The following is a 19,854-nucleotide window of genomic DNA, read 5'->3' as shown; positions in this document are numbered from 1 at the left end:
CTGGGAGCACTGGGTGGATGTGGATGGTTACTGGGAGCACTGGGTGGATGTGAGTGGTTGCTGGGGGCACTGGGTGGATGTGGGTGGTTGCTGGGAGCACTGGGTGGTTGCTGGGAGGACTGGGAGGATGTGGGTGGTTGCTGGGAGCACTGGGTGGATGTAGGTGGTTGCTGGGAGCACTGGGTGAATGTGGATGGTTGCTGGGAGCACTGGGTTGATGTGAGTGCTTGCTGGGGGCACTGGGTGAATGTGGATGGTTGCTGGGAGCACTGGGTTGATGTGAGTGGTTGCTGGGGGCACTGGGTGGATGTGGGTGGTTGCTGGGAGCACTGGGTGGTTGCTGGGAGGACTAGGTGGATGTGGGTGGTTGCTGGGAGCACTGGGTGGATGTGGATGGTTGCTGGGAGCACTGGGTGTATGTGAGTGGTTGCTGGGGGCACTGGGTGGATGTGGGTGGTTTCTGGGAGCACTGGGTGGATGTGGATGGTTGCTGGGAGCACTGGGTGGATGTGAGTGGTTGCTGGGGGCACTGGGTGGATGTGGGTGATTGCTGGGAGCACTGGGTGGTTGCTGGGAGGACTGGGTGGATGTGGGTGGTTGCTGGGAGCACTGGGTGGATGTGAGTGGTTGCTGGGGGCACTGGGTGGATGTGGGTGGTTGCTGGGAGCACTGGGTGGTTGCTGGGAGGACTGGGTGGATGTGGGTGGTTGCTGGGAGCACTGGGTGGATGTGGGTGGTTGCTGGGAGCACTGGGTGAATGTGGATGGTTGGTGGGAGCACTGGGTGGATGTGAGTGGTTGCTGGGGGCACTGGGTGGATGTGGGTGGTTGCTGGGAGCACTGGGTGGTTGCTGGGAGGACTAGGTGGATGTGGGTGGTTGCTGGGAGCACTGGGTGTATGTGAGTGGTTGCTGGGGGCACTGGGTGGATGTGGGTGGTTTCTGGGAGCACTGGGTGGATGTGGATGGTTGCTGGGAGCACTGGGTGGATGTGGATGGTTGCTGGGAGCACTGGGTGGATGTGAGTGGTTGCTGGGGGCACTGGGTGGATGTGGGTGGTTGCTGGGAGCACTGGGTGTTTGCTGGGAGGACTGGGTGGATGTGGGTGGTTGCTGGGAGCACTGGGTGGATGTGGGTGGTTGCTGGGAGCACTGGTTGAATGTGGATGGTTGCTGGGAGCACTGGGTGGATGTGAGTGGTTGCTGGGGGCACTAGGTGGATGTGGGTGGTTGCTGGGAGCACTGGGTGGTTGCTGGGAGGACTAGGTGGATGTGGGTGGTTGCTGGGAGCACTGGGTGGATGTGGATGGTTGCTGGGAGCACTGGGTGTATGTGAGTGGTTGCTGGGGGCACTGGGTGGATGTGGGTGGTTTCTGGGAACACTGGGTGGATGTGGATGGTTGCTGGGAGCACTGGGTGGATGTGGATGGTTGCTGGGAGCACTGGGTGGATGTGGATGGTTGCTGGGAGCACTGGGTGGATGTGAGTGGTTGCTGGGGGCACTGGGTGGATGTGGGTGGTTGCTGGGAGCACTGGGTGGTTGCTGGGAGGACTGGGTGGATGTGGGTGGTTGCTGGGAGCACTCGGTGGATGTGGGTGGTTGCTGGGAGCACTGGGTGAATGTGGATGGTTGCTGGGAGCACTGGGTGGATGTGAGTGGTTGCTGGGGGCACTGGGTGGATGTGGGTGTTTGCTGGGAGCACTGGGTGGTTGCTGGGAGGACTAGGTGGATGTGGGTGGTTGCTGGGAGCACTGGGTGGATGTGGATGGTTGCTGGGAGCACTGGGTCATTGTGAGTGGTTGCTGGGGGCACTGGGTGGATGTGGGTGGTTTCTGGGAAAACTGGGTGGATGTGGATGGTTGCTGGGAGCACTGGGTGGATGTGGATGGTTGCTGGGAGCACTGGGTGGATGTGAGTGGTTGCTGGGGGCACTGGGTGGATGTGGGTGGTTGCTGGGAGCACTGGGTGGTTGCTGGGAGGACTAGGTGGATGTGGGTGGTGGCTGGGAGCACTGGGTGGATGTGGATGGTTGCTGGGAGCACTGGGTGTATGTGAGTGGTTGCTGGGGGCACTGGGTGGATGTGGGTGGTTTCTGGGAGCACTGGGTGGATGTGGATGGTTGCTGGGAACACTGGGTGGATGTGGATGGTTGCTGGGAGCACTGGGTGGATGTGAGTGGTTGCTGGGGGCACTGGGTGGATGTGGGTGGTTGCTGGGAGCACTGGGTGGTTGCTGGGTGGACTGGGTGGATGTGGGTGGTTGCTGGGAGCACTGGGTGGATGTGGGTGGTTGCTGGTAGCACTGGGTGAATGTGGATGGTTGCTGGGAGCACTGGGTGGATGTGAGTGGTTGCTGGGGGCACTGGGTGGATGTGGGTGGTTGCTGGGAGCACTGGGTGGTTGCTGGGAGGACTACGTGGATGTGGGTGGTTGCTGGGAGCACTGGGTGGATGTGGATGGTTGCTGGGAGCACTGGGTGTATGTGAGTGGTTGCTGGGGGCACTGGGTGGATGTGGGTGGTTTCTGGGAGCACTGGGTGGATGTGGATGGTTGCTGGGAGCACTGGGTGGATGTGGATGGTTGCTGGGAGCACTGGGTGGATGTGAGTGGTTGCTGGGGGCACTGGGTGGATGTGGGTGGTTGCTGGGAGCACTGGGTGGTTGCTGGGAGGACTCGGTGGATGTGGGTGGTTGCTGGGAGCACTGGGTGGATGTGGGTGGTTGCAGGGAGCACTGGGTGAATGTGGATGGTTGCTGGGAGCACTGGGTGGATGTGAGTGGTTGCTGGGGGCACTGGGTGGATGTGGGTGGTTGCTGGGAGCACTGGGTGGTTGCTGGGAGGACTGGGTGGATGTGGGTGGTTGCTGGGAGCACTGGGTGGATGTGGATGGTTGCTGGGAGCACTGGGTGTATGTGAGTGGTTGCTGGGGGCACTGGGTGGATGTGGGTGGTTTCTGGGAGCACTGGGTGGATGTGGATGGTTGCTGGGAGCACTGGGTGGATGTGGATGGTTGCTGGGAGCACTGGGTGGATGTGAGTGGTTGCTGGGGGCACTGGGTGGATGTGGGTGGTTGCTGGGAGCACTGGGTGGTTGCTGGGAGGACTGGGTGGATGTGGGTGGTTGCTGGGAGCACTGGGTGGATGTGGGTGGTTGCTGGGCGCACTGGGTGAATGTGGATGGTTGCTGGGAGCACTGGGTGGATGTGAGTGGTTGCTGGGGGCACTGGGAGGATGTGGGTGGTTGCTGGGAGCACTGGGTGGTTGCTGGGAGGACTAGGTGGATGTGGGTGGTTGCTGGGAGCACTGGTTGGATGTGGATGGTTGCTGGGAGCACTGGGTGTATGTGAGTGGTTGCTGGGGGCACTGGGTGGATGTGGGTGGTTGCTGGGAGCACTGGGTGGTTGCTGGGAGGACTGGGTGGATGTGGGTGGTTGCTGGGAGCACTGGGTGGATGTAGGTGGTTGCTGGGAGCACTGGGTGAATGTGGATGGTTGCTGGGAGCACTGGGTTGATGTGAGTGGTTGCTGGGGGCACTGGGTGAATGTGGATGGTTGCTGGGAGCACTGGGTTGATGTGAGTGGTTGCTGGGGGCACTGGGTGGATGTGGGTGGTTGCTGGGAGCACTGGGTGGTTGCTGGGAGGACTAGGTGGATGTGGGTGGTTGCTGGGAGCACTGGGTGGATGTGGATGGTTGCTGGGAGCACTGGGTGTATGTGAGTGGTTGCTGGAGGCACTGGGTGGATGTGGGTGGTTTCTGGGAGCACTGGGTGGATGTGGATGGTTGCTGGGAGCACTGGGTGGATGTGAGTGGTTGCTGGGGGCACTGGGTGGATGTGGGTGATTGCTGGGAGCACTGGGTGGTTGCTGGGAGGACTGGGTGGATGTGGGTGGTTGCTGGGAGCACTGGGTGGATGTGAGTGGTTGCTGGGGGCACTGGGTGGATGTGGGTGGTTGCTGGGAGCACTGGGTGGTTGCTGGGAGGACTGGGTGGATGTGGGTGGTTGCTGGGAGCACTGGGTGGATGTGGGTGGTTGCTGGGAGCACTGGGTGAATGTGGATGGTTGCTGGGAGCACTGGGTGGATGTGAGTGGTTGCTGGGGGCACTGGGTGGATGTGGGTGGTTGCTGGGAGCACTGGGTGGTTGCTGGGAGGACTAGGTGGATGTGGGTGGTTGCTGGGAGCACTGGGTGTATGTGAGTGGTTGCTGGGGGCACTGGGTGGATGTGGGTGGTTTCTGGGAGCACTGGGTGGATGTGGATGGTTGCTGGGAGCACTGGGTGGATGTGGATGGTTGCTGGGAGCACTGGGTGGATGTGAGTGGTTGCTGGGGGCACTGGGTGGATGTGGGTGGTTGCTGGGAGCACTGGGTGTTTGCTGGGAGGACTGGGTGGATGTGGGTGGTTGCTGGGAGCACTGGGTGGATGTGGGTGGTTGCTGGGAGCACTGGTTGAATGTGGATGGTTGCTGGGAGCACTGGGTGGATGTGAGTGGTTGCTGGGGGCACTAGGTGGATGTGGGTGGTTGCTGGGAGCACTGGGTGGTTGCTGGGAGGACTAGGTGGATGTGGGTGGTTGCTGGGAGCACTGGGTGGATGTGGATGGTTGCTGGGAGCACTGGGTGTATGTGAGTGGTTGCTGGGGGCACTGGGTGGATGTGGGTGGTTTCTGGGAACACTGGGTGGATGTGGATGGTTGCTGGGAGCACTGGGTGGATGTGGATGGTTGCTGGGAGCACTGGGTGGATGTGGATGGTTGCTGGGAGCACTGGGTGGATGTGAGTGGTTGCTGGGGGCACTGGGTGGATGTGGGTGGTTGCTGGGAGCACTGGGTGGTTGCTGGGAGGACTGGGTGGATGTGGGTGGTTGCTGGGAGCACTCGGTGGATGTGGGTGGTTGCTGGGAGCACTGGGTGAATGTGGATGGTTGCTGGGAGCACTGGGTGGATGTGAGTGGTTGCTGGGGGCACTGGGTGGATGTGGGTGTTTGCTGGGAGCACTGGGTGGTTGCTGGGAGGACTAGGTGGATGTGGGTGGTTGCTGGGAGCACTGGGTGGATGTGGATGGTTGCTGGGAGCACTGGGTCATTGTGAGTGGTTGCTGGGGGCACTGGGTGGATGTGGGTGGTTTCTGGGAACACTGGGTGGATGTGGATGGTTGCTGGGAGCACTGGGTGGATGTGGATGGTTGCTGGGAGCACTGGGTGGATGTGAGTGGTTGCTGGGGGCACTGGGTGGATGTGGGTGGTTGCTGGGAGCACTGGGTGGTTGCTGGGAGGACTAGGTGGATGTGGGTGGTGGCTGGGAGCACTGGGTGGATGTGGATGGTTGCTGGGAGCACTGGGTGTATGTGAGTGGTTGCTGGGGGCACTGGGTGGATGTGGGTGGTTTCTGGGAGCACTGGGTGGATGTGGATGGTTGCTGGGAACACTGGGTGGATGTGGATGGTTGCTGGGAGCACTGGGTGGATGTGAGTGGTTGCTGGGGGCACTGGGTGGATGTGGGTGGTTGCTGGGAGCACTGGGTGGTTGCTGGGAGGACTGGGTGGATGTGGGTGGTTGCTGGGAGCACTGGGTGGATGTGGGTGGTTGCTGGTAGCACTGGGTGAATGTGGATGGTTGCTGGGAGCACTGGGTGGATGTGAGTGGTTGCTGGGGGCACTGGGTGGATGTGGGTGGTTGCTGGGAGCACTGGGTGGTTGCTGGGAGGACTACGTGGATGTGGGTGGTTGCTGGGAGCACTGGGTGGATGTGGATGGTTGCTGGGAGCACTGGGTGTATGTGAGTGGTTGCTGGGGGCACTGGGTGGATGTGGGTGGTTTCTGGGAGCACTGGGTGGATGTGGATGGTTGCTGGGAGCACTGGGTGGATGTGGATGGTTGCTGGGAGCACTGGGTGGATGTGAGTGGTTGCTGGGGGCACTGGGTGGATGTGGGTGGTTGCTGGGAGCACTGGGTGGTTGCTGGGAGGACTGGGTGGATGTGGGTGGTTGCTGGGAGCACTGGGTGGATGTGGGTGGTTGCAGGGAGCACTGGGTGAATGTGGATGGTTGCTGGGAGCACTGGGTGGATGTGAGTGGTTGCTGGGGGCACTGGGTGGATGTGGGTGGTTGCTGGGAGCACTGGGTGGTTGCTGGGAGGACTGGGTGGATGTGGGTGGTTGCTGGGAGCACTGGGTGGATGTGGATGGTTGCTGGGAGCACTGGGTGTATGTGAGTGGTTGCTGGGGGCACTGGGTGGATGTGGGTGGTTTCTGGGAGCACTGGGTGGATGTGGATGGTTGCTGGGAGCACTGGGTGGATGTGGATGGTTGCTGGGAGCACTGGGTGGATGTGAGTGGTTGCTGGGGGCACTGGGTGGATGTGGGTGGTTGCTGGGAGCACTGGGTGGTTGCTGGGAGGACTGGGTGGATGTGGGTGGTTGCTGGGAGCACTGGGTGGATGTGGGTGGTTGCTGGGCGCACTGGGTGAATGTGGATGGTTGCTGGGAGCACTGGGTGGATGTGAGTGGTTGCTGGGGGCACTGGGAGGATGTGGGTGGTTGCTGGGAGCACTGGGTGGTTGCTGGGAGGACTAGGTGGATGTGGGTGGTTGCTGGGAGCACTGGTTGGATGTGGATGGTTGCTGGGAGCACTGGGTGTATGTGAGTGGTTGCTGGGGGCACTGGGTGGATGTGGATGGTTGCTGGGAGCACTGGGTGGATGTGGATGGTTGCTGGGAGCACTGGGTGGATGTGAGTGGTTGCTGGGGGCACTGGGTGGATGTGGGTGGTTGCTGGGAGCACTGGGTGGTTGCTGGGAGGACTGGGTGGATGTGGGTGGTTGCTGGGAGCACTGGGTGGATGGGGGTGGTTGCTGGGAGCACTGGTTGAATGTGGATGGTTGCTGGGAGCACTGGGTGGATGTGAGTGGTTGCTGGGGGCACTGGGTGGATGTGGGTGGTTGCTGGGAGCACTGGGTGGTTGCTGGGAGGACTAAGTGGATGTGGGTGGTTGCTGGGAGCACTGGGTGGATGTGGATGGTTGCTGGGAGCACTGGGTGTATGTGAGTGGTTCCTGGGGGCACTGGGTGGATGTGAGTGGTTTCTGGGAGCACTGGGTGGATGTGGATGGTTGCTAGGAGCACTGGGTGGATGTGGATGGTTGCTGGGAGCACTGGGTGGATGTGAGTGGTTGCTGGGGGCACTGGGTGGATGCTGGGTGGTTGCTGGGAGCACTGGGTGGTTGCTGGGAGGACTGGGTGGATGTGGGTGGTTGCTGGGAGCACTGGGTGGATGTGGGTGGTTGCTGGGAGCACTGGGTGAATGTGGATGGTTGCTGGGAGCACTGGGTGGATGTGAGTGGTTGCTGGGGGCACTGGGTGGATGTGGGTGGTTGCTGGGAGCACTGGGTGGTTGCTGGTAGGACTAGGTGGATGTGGGTGGTTGCTGGGAGCACTGGGTGGATGTGGATGGTTGCTGAGAGCACTGGGTGTATGTGAGTGGTTGCTGGGGGCACTGGGTGGATGTGGGTGGTTTCTGGGAGCACTGGGTGGATGTGGATGGTTGCTGGGAGCACTGGGTGGATGTGGATGGTTGCTGGGAGCACTGGGTGGATGTGAGTGGTTGCTGGGGGCACTGGGTGGATGTGGGTGGTTGCTGGGAGCACTGGTTGAATGTGGATGGTTGCTGGGAGCACTGGGTGGATGTGAGTGGTTGCTGGGGGCACTGGGTGGATGTGGGTGGTTGCTGGGAGCACTGGGTCGTTGCTGGGAGGACTAAGTGGATGTGGGTGGTTGCTGGGAGCACTGGGTGGATGTGGATGGTTGCTGGGAGCACTGGGTGTATGTGATTGGTTCCTGGGGGCACTGGGTGGATGTGAGTGGTTTCTGGGAGCACTGGGTGGATGTGGATGGTTGCTAGGAGCACTGGGTGGATGTGGATGGTTGCTGGGAGCACTGGGTGGATGTGAGTGGTTGCTGGGGGCACTGGGAGGATGTGGGTGGTTGCTGGGAGCACTGGGTGTTTGCTTGGAGGACTGGGTGGATGTGGGTGGTTGCTGGGAGCACTGGGTGGATGTGGGTGGTTGCTGGGAGCACTGGGTGAATGTGGATGGTTGCTGGGAGCACTAGGTGGATGTGAGTGGTTGCTGGGGGCACTGGGTGGATGTGGGTGGTTGCTGGGAGCACTGGGTGGTTGCTGGGAGGACTGGGTGGATGTGGGTGGTTGCTGGGAGCACTGGGTGGATGTGGATGGTTGCTGGGAGCACTGGGTGTATGTGAGTGGTTGCTGGGGGCACTGGGTGGATGTGGGTGGTTTCTGGGAGCACTGGGTGGATGTGGATGGTTGCTGGGAGCACTGGGTGGATGTGGATGGTTGCTGGGAGCACTGGGTGGATGTGAGTGGTTGCTGGGGGCACTGGGTGGATGTGGGTGGTTGCTGGGAGCACTGGGTGGTTGCTGGGAGGACTGGGTGGATGTGGGTGGTTGCTGGGAGCACTGGGTGGATGTGGGTGGTTGCTGGGAGCACTGGTTGAATGTGGATGGTTGCTGGGAGCACTGGGTGGATGTGAGTGGTTGCTGGGGGCACTGGGTGGATGTGGGTGGTTGCTGGGAGCACTGGGTGGTTGCTGGGAGGACTAGGTGGATGTGGGTGGTTGCTGGGAGCACTGGGTGGATGTGGATGGTTGCTGGGAGCACTGGGTGTATGTGAGTGGTTGCTGGGGGCACTGGGTGGATGTGGGTGGTTTCTGGGAGCACTGGGTGGATGTGGATGGTTGCTGGGAGCACTGGGTGGATGTGGATGGTTGCTGGGAGCACTTGGGTGGATGTGAGTGGTTGCTGGGGGCACTGGGTGGATGTGGGTGGTTGCTGGGAGCACTGGGTGGTTGCTTGGAGGACTGGGTGGATGTGAGTGGTTGCTGGGAGCACTGGGTGGATGTGGGTGGTTGCTGAGAGCACTGGGTGTATGTGAGTGGTTGCTGGGGGCACTGGGTGGATGTGGGTGGTTTCTGGGAGCACTGGGTGGATGTGGATGGTTGCTGGGAGCACTGGGTGGATGTGGATGGTTGCTGGGAGCACTGGGTGGATGTGAGTGGTTGCTGGGGGCACTGGGTGGATGTGGGTGGTTGCTGGGAGCACTGGTTGAATGTGGATGGTTGCTGGGAGCACTGGGTGGATGTGAGTGGTTGCTGGGGGCACTGGGTGGATGTGGGTGGTTGCTGGGAGCACTGGGTCGTTGCTGGGAGGACTAAGTGGATGTGGGTGGTTGCTGGGAGCACTGGGTGGATGTGGATGGTTGCTGGGAGCACTGGGTGTATGTGATTGGTTCCTGGGGGCACTGGGTGGATGTGAGTGGTTTCTGGGAGCACTGGGTGGATGTGGATGGTTGCTAGGAGCACTGGGTGGATGTGGATGGTTGCTGGGAGCACTGGGTGGATGTGAGTGGTTGCTGGGGGCACTGGGTGGATGCTGGGCGGTTGCTGGGAGCACTGGGTGGTTGCTGGGAGGACTGGGTGGATGTGGGTGGTTGCTGGGAGCACTGGGTGGATGTGGGTGGTTGCTGGGAGCACTGGGTGAATGTGGATGGTTGCTGGGAGCACTGGGTGGATGTGAGTGGTTGCTGGGGGCACTGGGTGGATGTGGGTGGTTGCTGGGAGCACTGGGTGGTTGCTGGTAGGACTAGGTGGATGTGGGTGGTTGCTGGGAGCACTGGGTGGATGTGGATGGTTGCTGGGAGCACTGGGTGTATGTGAGTGGTTGCTGGGGGCACTGGGTGGATGTGGGTGGTTTCTGGGAGCACTGGGTGGATGTGGATGGTTGCTGGGAGCACTGGGTGGATGTGGATGGTTGCTGGGAGCACTGGGTGGATGTGAGTGGTTGCTGGGGGCACTGGGTGGATGTGGGTGGTTGCTGGGAGCACTGGTTGAATGTGGATGGTTGCTGGGAGCACTGGGTGGATGTGAGTGGTTGCTGGGGGCACTGGGTGGATGTGGGTGGTTGTTGGGAGCACTGGGTGGTTCCTGGGAGGACTAGGTGGATGTGGGTGGTTGCTGGGAGCACTGGGTGGATGTGGATGGTTGCTGGGAGCACTGTGTGTATGTGAGTGGTTGCTGGGGGCACTGGGTGGATGTGGGTTGTTTCTGGGAGCACTGGGTGGATGTGGATGGTTGCTGGGAGCACTGGGTGGATGTGGATGGTTGCTGGGAGCACTGGGTGGATGTGAGTGGTTGCTGGGGGCACTGGGAGGATGTGGGTGGTTGCTGGGAGCACTGGGTGTTTGCTTGGAGGACTGGGTGGATGTGGGTGGTTGCTGGGAGCACTGGGTGGATGTGGGTGGTTGCTGGGAGCACTGGGTGAATGTGGATGGTTGCTGGGAGCACTAGGTGGATGTGAGTGGTTGCTGGGGGCACTGGGTGGATGTGGGTGGTTGCTGGGAGCACTGGGTGGTTGCTGGGAGGACTGGGTGGATGTGGGTGGTTGCTGGGAGCACTGGGTGGATGTGGATGGTTGCTGGGAGCACTGGGTGTATGTGAGTGGTTGCTGGGGGCACTGGGTGGATGTGGGTGGTTTCTGGGAGCACTGGGTGGATGTGGATGGTTGCTGGGAGCACTGGGTGGATGTGGATGGTTGCTGGGAGCACTGGGTGGATGTGAGTGGTTGCTGGGGGCACTGGGTGGATGTGGGTGGTTGCTGGGAGCACTGGGTGGTTGCTGGGAGGACTGGGTGGATGCGGGTGGTTGCTGGGAGCACTGGGTGGATGTGGGTGGTTGCTGGGAGCACTGGTTGAATGTGGATGGTTGCTGGGAGCACTGGGTGGATGTGAGTGGTTGCTGGGGGCACTGGGTGGATGTGGGTGGTTGCTGGGAGCACTGGGTGGTTGCTGGGAGGACTAGGTGGATGTGGGTGGTTGCTGGGAGCACTGGGTGGATGTGGATGGTTGCTGGGAGCACTGGGTGTATGTGAGTGGTTGCTGGGGGCACTGGGTGGATGTGGGTGGTTTCTGGGAGCACTGGGTGGATGTGAATGGTTGCTGGGAGCACTGGGTGGATGTGGATGGTTGCTGGGAGCACTTGGGTGGATGTGAGTGGTTGCTGGGGGCACTGGGTGGATGTGGGTGGTTGCTGGGAGCACTGGGTGGTTGCTTGGAGGACTGGGTGGATGTGAGTGGTTGCTGGGAGCACTGGGTGGATGTGGGTGGTTGCTGGGAGCACTGGGTGAATGTGGATGGTTGCTGGGAGCACTAGGTGGATGTGAGTGGTTGCTGGGGGCACTGGGTGGATGTGGGTGGTTGCTGGGAGCACTGGGTGGTTGCTGGGAGGACTAGGTGGATGTGGGTGGTTGCTGGGAGCACTGGGTGGATGTGGATGGTTGCTGGGAGCACTGGGTGTATGTGAGTGGTTGCTGGGGGCACTGGGTGGATGTGGGTGGTTTCTGGGAGCACTGGGTGGATGTGGATGGTTGCTGGGAGCACTGGGTGGATGTGAGTGGTTGCTGGGGGCACTGGGTGGATGTGGGTGGTTGCTGGGAGCACTGGGTGGTTGCTGGGAGGACTGGGTGGATGTGGGTGGTTGCTGGGAGCACTGGGTGGATGTGGGTGGTTGCTGGGAGCACTGGGTGAATGTGGATGGTTGCTGGGAGCACTGGGTTGATGTGAGTGGTTGCTGGGGGCACTGGGTGAATGTGGATGGTTGCTGGGAGCACTGGGTTGATGTGAGTGGTTGCTGGGGGCACTGGGTGGATGTGGGTGGTTGCTGGGAGCACTGGGTGGTTGCTGGGAGGACTAGGTGGATGTGGGTGGTTGCTGGGAGCACTGGGTGGATGTGGATGGTTGCTGGGAGCACTGGGTGTATGTGAGTGGTTGCTGGGGGCACTGGGTGGATGTGGGTGGTTGCTGGGAGCACTGGGTGGTTGCTGGGAGGACTAGGTGGATGTGGGTGGTTGCTGGGAGCACTGGGTGGATGTGGATGGTTGCTGGGAGCACTGGGTGGATGTGAGTGGTTGCTGGGGGCACTGGGTGGATGTGGGTGGTTTCTGGGAGCACTGGGTGGATGTGGATGGTTGCTGGGAGCACTGGGTGGATGTGAGTGGTTGCTGGGGGAACTGGGTGGATGTGGGTGATTGCTGGGAGCACTGGGTGGTTGCTGGGAGGACTGGGATGATGTGGGTGGTTGCTGGGAGCACTGGGTGGATGTGAGTGGTTGCTGGGGGCACTGGGTGGATGTGGGTGGTTGCTGGGAGCACTGGGTGGTTGCTGGGAGGACTGGGTGGATGTGGATGGTTGCAGGGAGCACTGGGTGTATGTGAGTGGTTGCTGGGGGCACTGGGTGGATATGGGTGGTTTCTGGGAGCACTGGGTGGATGTGGATGGTTGCTGGGAGCACTGGGTGGATGTGAGTGGTTGCTGGGGGCACTGGGTGCATGTGGGTGGTTGCTGGGAGCACTGGGTGGTTGCTGGGAGGACTGGGTGGATGTGGGTGGTTGCTGGGAGCACTGGGTGGATGTGGGTGGTTGCTGGGAGCACTGGGTGAATGTGGATGGTTGCTGGGAGCACTGGGTTGATGTGAGTGGTTGCTGGGGGCACTGGGTGAATGTGGATGGTTGCTGGGAGCACTGGGTTGATGTGAGTGGTTGCTGGGGGCACTGGGTGGATGTGGGTGGTTGCTGGGAGCACTGGGTGGTTGCTGGGAGGACTAGGTGGATGTGGGTGGTTGCTGGGAGCACTGGGTGGATGTGGATGGTTGCTGGGAGCACTGGGTGTATGTGAGTGGTTGCTGGGGGCACTGGGTGGATGTGGGTGGTTTCTGGGAGCACTGGGTGGATGTGGATGGTTGCTGGGAGCACTGGGTGGATGTGAGTGGTTGCTGGGGGCACTGGGTGGATGTGGGTGGTTGCTGGGAGCACTGGGTGGTTGCTGGGAGGACTAGGTGGATGTGGGTGGTTGCTGGGAGCACTGGGTGGATGTGGATGGTTGCTGGGAGCACTGGGTGGATGTGAGTGGTTGCTGGGGGCACTGGGTGGATGTGGGTGGTTTCTGGGAGCACTGGGTGGATGTGGATGGTTGCTGGGAGCACTGGGTGGATGTGAGTGGTTGCTGGGGGCACTGGGTGGATGTGGATGATTGCTGGGAGCACTGGGTGGTTGCTGGGAGGACTGGGAGGATGTGGGTGGTTGCTGGGAGCACTGGGTGGATGTGAGTGGTTGCTGGGGGCACTGGGTGGATGTGGGTGGTTGCTGGGAGCACTGGGTGGTTGCTGGGAGGACTGGGTGGATGTGGGTGGTTGCTGGGAGCACTGGGTGGATGTGGGTGGTTGCTGGGAGCACTGGGTGAATGTGGATGGTTGCTGGGAGCACTGGGTGGATGTAAGTGGTTGCTGGGGGCACTGGGCGGATGTGGGTGGTTGCTGGGAGCACTGGGTGGTTGCTGGGAGGACTAGGTGGATGTGGGTGGTTGCTGGGAGCACTGGGTGGATGTGGATGGTTGCTGGGAGCACTGGGTGGATGTGAGTGGTTGCTGGGGGCACTGGGTGGATGTGGATGGTTGCTGGGAGCACTGGGTGGATGTGGATGGTTGCTGGGAGCACTGGGTGGATGTGAGTGGTTGCTGGGGGCACTGGGTGGATGTGGGTGGTTGCTGGGAGCACTGAGTGGTTGCTGGGAGGACTGGGTGGATGTGGGTGGTTGCTGGGAGCACTGGGTGGATGGGGGTGGTTGCTGGGAGCACTGGTTGAATGTGGATGGTTGCTGGGAGCACTGGGTGGATGTGAGTGGTTGCTGGGGGCACTGGGTGGATGTGGGTGGTTGCTGGGAGCACTGGGTGGTTGCTGGGAGGACTAAGTGGATGTGGGTGGTTGCTGGGAGCACTGGGTGGATGTGGATGGTTGCTGGGAGCACTGGGTGTATGTTAGTGGTTCCTGGGGGCACTGGGTGGATGTGAGTGGTTTCTGGGAGCACTGGGTGGATGTGGATGGTTGCTAGGAGCACTGGGTGGATGTGGATGGTTGCTGGGAGCACTGGGTGGATGTGAGTGGTTGCTGGGGGCACTGGGTGGATGCTGGGTGGTTGCTGGGAGCACTGGGTGGTTGCTGGGAGGACTGGGTGGATGTGGGTGGTTGCTGGGAGCACTGGGTGGATGTGGGTGGTTGCTGGGAGCACTGGGTGAATGTGGATGGTTGCTGGGAGCACTGGGTGGATGTGAGTGGTTGCTGGGGGCACTGGGTGGATGTGGGTGGTTGCTGGGAGCACTGGGTGGTTGCTGGTAGGACTAGGTGGATGTGGGTGGTTGCTGGGAGCACTGGGTGGATGTGGATGGTTGCTGGGAGCACTGGGTGTATGTGAGTGGTTGCTGGGGGCACTGGGTGGATGTGGGTGGTTTCTGGGAGCACTGGGTGGATGTGGATGGTTGCTGGGAGCACTGGGTGGATGTGGATGGTTGCTGGGAGCACTGGGTGGATGTGAGTGGTTGCTGGGGGCACTGGGTGGACGTGGGTGGTTGCTGGAAGCACTGGTTGAATGTGGATGGTTGCTGGGAGCACTGGGTGGATGTGAGTGGTTGCTGGGGGCACTGGGTGGATGTGGGTGGTTGCTGGGAGCACTGGGTGGTTGCTGGGAGGACTAAGTGGATGTGGGTGGTTCCTGGGAGCACTGGGTGGATGTGGAGGGTTGCTGGGAGCACTGGGTGTATGTGAGTGGTTCCTGGGGGCACTGGGTGGATGTGAGTGGTTTCTGGGAGCACTGGGTGGATGTGGATGGTTGCTAGGAGCACTGGGTGGATGTGGATGGTTGCTGGGAGCACTGGGTGGATGTGAGTGGTTGCTGGGGGCACTGGGTGGATGCTGGGTGGTTGCTGGGAGCACTGGGTGGTTGCTGGGAGGACTGGGTGGATGTGGGTGGTTGCTGGGAGCACTGGGTGGATGTGGGTGGTTGCTGGGAGCACTGGTTGGATGTGAGTGGTTGCTGGGGGCACTGGGTGGATGTGGGTGGTTGCTGGGAGCACTGGGTGGTTGCTGGTAGGACTAGGTGGATGTGGGTGGTTGCTGGGAGCACTGGGTGGATGTGGATGGTTGCTGGGAGCACTGGGTGTATGTGACTGGTTGCTGGGGGCACTGGGTGGATGTGGGTGGTTTCTGGGAGCACTGGGTGGATGTGGATGGTTGCTGGGAGCACTGGGTGGATGTGGATGGTTGCTGGGAGCACTGGGTGGATGTGAGTGGTTGCTGGGGGCACTGGGTGGATGTGGGTGGTTGCTGGGAGCACTGGTTGAATGTGGATGGTTGCTGGGAGCACTGGGTGGATGGGAGTGGTTGCTGGGGGCACTGGGTGGATGTGGGTGGTTGCTGGGAGCACTGGGTGGTTCCTGGGAGGACTAGGTGGATGTGGGTGGTTGCTGGGAGCACTGGGTGGATGTGGATGGTTGCTGGGAGCACTGTGTGTATGTGAGTGGTTGCTGGGGGCACTGGGTGGATGTGGGTGGTTTCTGGGAGCACTGGGTGGATGTGGATGGTTGCTGGGAGCACTGGGTGGATGTGGATGGTTGCTGGGAGCACTGGGTGGATGTGGATGGTTGCTGGGAGCACTGGGTGGATGTGAGTGGTTGCTGGGGGCACTGGGAGGATGTGGGTGGTTGCTGGGAGCACTGGGTGTTTGCTTGGAGGACTGGGTGGATGTGGGTGGTTGCTGGGAGCACTGGGTGGATGTGGGTGGTTGCTGGGAGCATTGGGTGAATGTGGATGGTTGCTGGGAGCACTAGGTGGATGTGAGTGGTTGCTGGGGGCACTGGGTGGATTTGGGTGGTTGCTGGGAGCACTGGGTGGTTGCTGGGAGGACTGGGTGGATGTGGGTGGTTGCTGGGAGCACTGGGTGGATGTGGATGGTTGCTGGGAGCACTGGGTGTATGTGAGTGGTTGCTGGGGGCACTGGGTGGATGTGGGTGGTTTCTGGGAGCACTGGGTGGATGTGGATGGTTGCTGGGAGCACTGGGTGGATGTGGATGGTTGCTGGGAGCACTGGGTGGATGTGAGTGGTTGCTGGGGGCACTGGGTGGATGTGGGTGGTTGCTGGGAGCACTGGGTGGTTGCTTGGAGGACTGGGTGGATGTGGGTGGTTGCTGGGAGCACTGCGTGGATGTGGGTGGTTGCTGGGAGCACTGGGTGAATGTGGATGGTTGCTGGGAGCACTGGGTGGATGTGAGTGGTTGCTGGGGGCACTGGGTGGATGTGGGTGGTTGCTGGGAGCACTGGGTGGTTGCTGGTAGGACTAGGTGGATGTGGGTGGTTGCTGGGAGCACTGGGTGGATGTGGATGGTTGCTGGGAGCACTGGGTGTATGTGAGTGGTTGCTGGGGGCACTGGGTGGATGTGGGTGGTTTCTGGGAGCACTGGGTGGATGTGGATGGTTGCTGGGAGCACTGGGTGGATGTGGATGGTTGCTGGGAGCACAGGGTGGATGTGAGTGGTTGCTGGGGGCACTGGGTGGATGTGGGTGGTTGCTGGAAGCACTGGTTGAATGTGGATGGTTGCTGGGAGCACTGGGTGGATGTGAGTGGTTGCTGGGGGCACTGGGTGGATGTGGGTGGTTGCTGGGAGCACTGGGTGGTTGCTGGGAGGACTAAGTGGATGTGGGTGGTTCCTGGGAGCACTGGGTGGATGTGGATGGTTGCTGGGAGCACTGGGTGTATGTGAGTGGTTCCTGGGGGAACTGGGTGGATGTGAGTGGTTTCTGGGAGCACTGGGTGGATGTGGATGGTTGCTAGGAGCACTGGGTGGATGTGGATGGTTGCTGGGAGCACTGGGTGGATGTGAGTGGTTGCTGGGGGCACTGGGTGGATGCTGGGTGGTTGCTGGGAGCACTGGGTGGTTGCTGGGAGGACTGGGTGGATGTGGGTGGTTGCTGGGAGCACTGGGTGGATGTGGGTGGTTGCTGGGAGCACTGGTTGGATGTGAGTGGTTGCTGGGGGCACTGGGTGGATGTGGGTGGTTGCTGGGAGCACTGGGTGGTTGATGGTAGGACTAGGTGGATGTGGGTGGTTGCTGGGAGCACTGGGTGGATGTGGATGGTTGCTGGGAGCACTGGGTGTATGTGACTGGTTGCTGGGGGCACTGGGTGGATGTGGGTGGTTTCTGGGAGCACTGGGTGGATGTGGATGGTTGCTGGGAGCACTGGGTGGATGTGGATGGTTGCTGGGAGCACTGGGTGGATGTGAGTGGTTGCTGGGGGCACTGGGTGGATGTGGGTGGTTGCTGGGAGCACTGGTTGAATGTGGATGGTTGCTGGGAGCACTGGGTGGATGTGAGAGGTTGCTGGGGGCACTGGGTGGATGTGGGTGGTTGCTGGGAGCACTGGGTGGTTCCTGGGAGGACTAGGTGGATGTGGGTGGTTGCTGGGAGCACTGGGTGGATGTGGATGGTTGCTGGGAGCACTGTGTGTATGTGAGTGGTTGCTGGGGGCACTGGGTGGATGTGGGTGGTTTCTGGGAGCACTGGGTGGATGTGGATGGTTGCTGGGAGCACTGGGTGGATGTGGATGGTTGCTGGGAGCACTGGGTGGATGTGAGTGGTTGCTGGGGGCACTGGGAGGATGTGGGTGGTTGCTGGGAGCACTGAGTGTTTGCTTGGAGGACTGGGTGGATGTGGGTGGTTGCTGGGAGCACTGGGTGGATGTGGGTGGTTGCTGGGAGCACTGGGTGAATGTGGATGGTTGCTGGGAGCACTGGTTGAATGTGGATGGTTGCTGGGAGCACTGGGTGGATGTGGATGGTTGCTGGGAGCACTGGGTGGATGTGAGTGGTTGCTGGGGGCACTGGGTGGATGTGGGTGGTTGCTGGGAGCACTGGTTGAATGTGGATGGTTGCTGGGAGCACTGGGTGGATGTGAGTGGTTGCTGGGGGCACTGGGTGGATGTGGGTGGTTGCTGGGAGCACTGGGTGGTTGCTGGGAGGACTAAGTGGATGTGGGTGGTTCCTGGGAGCACTGGTTGGATGTGGATGGTTGCTGGGAGCACTGGGTGTATGTGAGTGGTTCCTGGGGGCACTGGGTGGATGTGAGTGGTTTCTGGGAGCACTGGGTGGATGTGGATGGTTGCTAGGAGCACTGGGTGGATGTGGATGGTTGCTGGGAGCACTGGGTGGATGTGAGTGGTTGCTGGGGGCACTGGGTGGATGCTGGGTGGTTGCTGGGAGCACTGGGTGGTTGCTGGGAGGACTGGGTGGATGTGGGTGGTTGCTGGGAGCACTGGGTGGATGTGGGTGGTTGCTGGGAGCACTGGTTGGATGTGAGTGGTTGCTGGGGGCACTGGGTGGATGTGGGTGGTTGCTGGGAGCACTGGGTGGTTGCTGGTAGGACTAGGTGGATGTGGGTGGTTGCTGGGAGCACTGGGTGGATGTGGATGGTTGCTGGGAGCACTGGGTGTATGTGAGTGGTTGCTGGGGGCACTGGGTGGATGTGGGTGGTTTCTGGGAGCACTGGGTGGATGTGGATGGTTGCTGGGAGCACTGGGTGGATGTGGATGGTTGCTGGGAGCACTGGGTGGATGTGAGTGGTTGCTGGGGGCACTGGGTGGATGTGGGTGGTTGCTGGGAGCACTGGTTGAATGTGGATGGTTGCTGGGAGCACTGGGTGGATGTGAGTGGTTGCTGGGGGCACTGGGTGGATGTGGGTGGTTGCTGGGAGCACTGGGTGGTTCCTGGGAGGACTAGGTGGATGTGGGTGGTTGCTGGGAGCACTGGGTGGATGTGGATGGTTGCTGGGAGCACTGTGTGTATGTGAGTGGTTGCTGGGGGCACTGGGTGGATGTGGGTGGTTTCTGGGAGCACTGGGTGGATGTGGATGGTTGCTGGGAGCACTGGGTGGATGTGGATGGTTGCTGGGAGCACTGGGTGGATGTGAGTGGTTGCTGGGGGCACTGGGAGGATGTGGGTGGTTGCTGGGAGCACTGGGTGTTTGCTTGGAGGACTGGGTGGATGTGGGTGGTTGCTGGGAGCACTGGGTGGATGTGGGTGGTTGCTGGGAGCACTGGGTAAATGTGGATGGTTGCTGGGAGCACTAGGTGGATGTGAGTGGTTGCTGGGGGCACTGGGTGGATGTGGGTGGTTGCTGGGAGCACTGGGTGGTTGCTGGGAGGACTGGGTGGATGTGGGTGGTTGCTGGGAGCACTGGGTGGATGTGGATGGTTGCTGGGAGCACTGGGTGTATGTGAGTGGTTGCTGGGGGCACTGGGTGGATGTGGGTGGTTTCTGGGAGCACTGGGTGGATGTGGATGGTTGCTGGGAGCACTGGGTGTATGTGGATGGTTGCTGGGAGCACTGGGTGGATGTGAGTGGTTGCTGGGGGCACTGGGTGGATGTGGGTGGTTGCTGGGAGCACTGGGTGGTTGCTGGGAGGACTGGGTGGATGTGGGTGGTTGCTGGGAGCACTGGGTGGATGTGGATGTTTGCTGGGAGCACTGGGTGTATGTGAGTGGTTGCTGGGGGCACTGGGTGGATGTGGGTGGTTTCTGGGAGCACTGGGTGGATGTGGATGGTTGCTGGGAGCACTGGGTGGATGTGGATGGTTGCTGGGAGCACTGGGTGGATGTGAGTGGTTGCTGGGGGCACTGGGTGGATGTGGGTGGTTGCTGGGAGCACTGGGTGGTTGCTGGGAGGACTGGGTGGATGTGGGTGGTTGCTGGGAGCACTGGGTGGATGTGGGTGGTTGCTGGGAGCACTGGTTGAATGTGGATGTTTGCTGGGAGCACTGGGTGGATGTGAGTGGTTGCTGGGGGCACTGGGTGGATGTGGGTGGTTGCTGGGAGCACTGGGTGGTTGCTGGGAGGACTAGGTGGATGTGGGTGGTTGCTGGGAGCACTGGGTGGATGTGGATGGTTGCTGGGAGCACTCGGTGTATGTGAGTGGTTGCTGGGG

The sequence above is a fragment of the Taudactylus pleione genome, unplaced genomic scaffold, assembly GCF_031769625.1.
Source record: "Taudactylus pleione unplaced genomic scaffold, aTauple2 ptg001431l, whole genome shotgun sequence".
Classification (NCBI taxonomy): Eukaryota; Metazoa; Chordata; class Amphibia; order Anura; family Myobatrachidae; genus Taudactylus; species Taudactylus pleione.
Note: the sequence above shows the minus strand (reverse complement) of the source record.